Source organism: Dermacentor silvarum, chromosome 7, assembly GCF_013339745.2.
Source record: "Dermacentor silvarum isolate Dsil-2018 chromosome 7, BIME_Dsil_1.4, whole genome shotgun sequence".
NCBI classification, from domain to species: Eukaryota; Metazoa; Arthropoda; class Arachnida; order Ixodida; family Ixodidae; genus Dermacentor; species Dermacentor silvarum.
The window spans coordinates 126,658,948-126,662,662 of NC_051160.1; positions in this window are offsets into that span (position 1 = coordinate 126,658,948).

A 3,715-nucleotide genomic window follows, 5' to 3' on the forward strand; every position below is an offset into this window, starting at 1 on the left:
GCTTGTGGAACTCCGGGATCCTGGCACATTCTGCGGTTCCGGTGAAGCGGACGTTGAAGGCGGAGTACGAACGCGTGAGTGCGAACACGAAGCTGAGATTGGTAGCTGGAACCCCTGGAAATAACTACGAGACTTGTTTGGGAAGCCCGTTGGCCGGAAGATCGCCGCGACAAAGATGCCCGCGTCACGTGCGCTGACGGCCACTGAATCTTACGCCGCGTACATACGCGGCGTAAGAGTCTTATCGCTATGCCGAAAAGTCGATGCCGAGATGCCGGAGGACGGCAAGGTTGTGCATATCCCGTCGTCTTCCATTGCAGATTTTAATGTGCAAAAATTGTTGCTACTGTCGACGCTATTATAAAGGAGTGCCGGTGCTTTGAGCAGGCTAGAAGCCGGCGTATTGGCCACTCGTTTGCCCAGCTTCCCAACTCGCCGGCAACGTCCTCTTACGGAGACTGCACGGCTGCGCAGCCGTCTGTCCCTCCAGATCAGCTGACACGGATTGTACCCCGCTAACTTGAGGTCATTAGCCCTGCCCCAGCTAACGTCGATGAATCGAGCTCGATTACGGCTCCATTCGTCCAAGCAATTGTCCGGGAGGGGCTCGCCAACATGGGCATTCACGCTGTGTAAAACGTGGCCAGCCCAACACCAACTTCGTGGCGTCCGCCCTCTTCCTATCAAGAGCAGCGATTCGCCACACGATATCGCAACCCTGCTGCGTGTCGAACCCCTGACGATGGACCTATATTCTTTACTTTGCAGCGTATCGGCCACGTCGCCCGTTACTGCGTGAACCGCTGTTCCTCAGCCTCGAACGCCGTCTACCCCTGACCGCCGTCCGTAGAACAACCGTTTCTCACCTTCAACTCAGTCCCATTTGCCCAACGTCGATGTTTCCCCCAGGATAAGTAGCCGCTCACCACAAACTCGCCGCCCGTCTTCCCCCTTCAGCCCTGCTCGTGCCTATCAAGAACACTAAACAATGCAAATGCCTGGAAGTGACGCTGCAACGGCGACTGCCACCACAAATCCTCTCTGACGCTGCCGACGAAATGAAGCTTCTTAGACGTTGATGTTGATAGCGTAACTATTTCTCTGCTCCTCGACACTGGAGCGCACATCTTTGTAATGAGTGCAGATGTTCGTCGATGCCTTCATAAAGTGCTCACGCCTGACGCCTCCCACATCCTCCGCGTCGCTGATGGAGGGACTCCTGCCGTTATTGAGTTGTGCATCGCCCGCGTCTGCATTAGTAATCATCCCACTTCCGTCGAATTTGCCGTCATTGATAAGTGCCCCCATGACCTAATCGCCGACTTAGATTTTTGTCCGCTCATTCAGCACTCACTGATTGTGCGGCGGGTGCTCTTCAGCTTGAGCTGCCCCATCATGCCGACAGTCCAGCTGACATAACGCCACGCTTACGATCTCGCCATCACGTTCGCTTGCCGCCGCAAGCTGCTACATACGTTACTTTGACGTCTTCGCGTGAAATTCCCGATGACGACTACGTCTTGTCTCCGATTATCGACGTCCTGTTAGCCCATGATGTCACTCTAGCTCACACCATTGTTTCGTTGCTGACAATACAGTGGTCGTTCTCCTTCTCAACGTGAGCCTATTGACTAAGGTTATCCCGCAATACATGTAGCTGGCCATAATTTCCGCGCTTGTCTCTCGACGACATTAACAAAATGATTGCGCCTGATCTGACCCAGGTGCAAGTTCAAGATCTCCGCCGGGTCCTGGCGTCCTATCGTGACATATTTGATTTTGACGGCCTCCCTCTAGGCCAAACATCTGTCCTGGCTCATCGAATCAAGGCCGGTGACGCCACTCTTATCCGCCGACATCCGTATCGCGTATACCATCACAAACATCAAGTCATCCAGAACGAGGTCGACAAAATGATTAGAAAAGATGTCGTAGAACCTTCGTCTAGCATCCCCTGTCGTTCTCGTGAAAATGTAGGACGGCAGCTGGCGTTTTTGCGTTGATTATCGTAATTTGAACAATCATTCATAAAGCTACCTTCATGGAGCCCAATATTTTTCATCCATCGGCCTTCGGTCTGGCTATTGGGAGATGGCAGTCGACCCTATGTTTTGCGAAAAAAACTGTCTTTATTACGTGCGAAGGCCTATACAAGTTCAAGGTCATGCCGTTCAGACTATGTGCAACGCCCCAGCAACTTCCGAACGTATGATGGATTCTCTGCTGCGGGCATCTGTCCATGCTATATAGACGATGTGATTGACTACTCGACTACGTTAGAGACCCACCTCACCCGTTTATCAGCCGTTCTTGCCGCCTTCCGTAGAGCCACACTTCAGCTTATCTCCGCCAAGTGCCGTCTCAGACTGCGCCCGATAACTATGCTAGGTCACCTTGTCAGTGCTGCCGGTGTTCAACCATACCCCAACAAGGGGCGAGCAGTGCAACAATTTCCCGTGCCGCGCTCAGCCAAAGACGTCCGCACTTTCGTAGGATTATGTTGCTACTTTCGTCGCTTTGTCCGGAACTTTGCGGACATTGCCCACGCTCTTACTGAACTCTTGAAGAAGACATTCCTTTCGTGTGGGGACCGGAACAAGCAGCTTCGTTTTCTGCCCTCATCCGCCTACTCACTACACAACCAATACTGGCCCATTTCGACCCCTCATCTCCTACAGAACTTCGCACTGATGCCTATGGTCATGAAATTGGGGCTGTCCTTGGCCAAAAACAGCACGGCAAGGAACTGTGTCATCACCTACGCCAGTCGCCTTCTTTCATCGTCCGAACGAAACTTTTCCATCACTGAACACGAGTGCCTGGCCTTAGTGTGTGTTGTCACCAACTTTAGACCTTACTTGTTTGGCCGAGCTTTTTCTTTGATTACAGACCACCGTGCCCTCCGCTGGCTCTCGACGCTGAAGAATCCGTTTGAACGCCTCGCCCGCTTGGCACTATGGCTTCAAGGAAACCCGTTTGTTGTGCACTACAAGTCTGGACGATCATTGTACGAAGACGCAGATTGCTTATCACGTCACCCTGTCGATGCTCCCGACCTCATTGACCCTGACTCAGACGCCTGCGTACTGTCCATCCTTGATTTGGTAGATATCCCTACCGAACAGCAACGAGACGCGTCCTTACGGCTCATCATTAACCATCTAACCTCTCCATTACTAGACCACCTTTCTCGCTTGTTTGAGCTACACGACAACGTTCTGTATCGTCGTAATCTCAGCTCAGATGACCCGGAGCTTCTGCTTGTCCTACCTTGCTACCTACACTCCAGTGTTCTCCACCAGCTTCACGGCGTACCAACTGCCAGTCACCTAGGTGTCTCGCGTACTTACGCCCGCATCCGACGTTGGTTTTACTGGCCTGGCATGTACCGTACTGTGCTCCGCGATGTCGCTGCTTATGAACGCTGCCAACGCTGCCAACGCCGCAAGCGCCCTTCAGCGCTGCCTGCAAGGGCGCCACACTAAAGCGTCGGCCTGAGGTCGCAGTTTGATCCTGTGCAGCTCGTCAACTTACCCACGACCCGCTTTCTGCTTCGCAAGAAGACCAAAAATCCCGTTATAACAGCCGACACACAAGCGTGCACTTCACGCCTGCTTCTCTGGCTATTCCTGTGGTCGCCATGCCACCGCATTGTCCTATCACAGAAGCTCCTCTCACGTTACACCGGGCCCTACAAGGTTTTTCAACTCGGTGA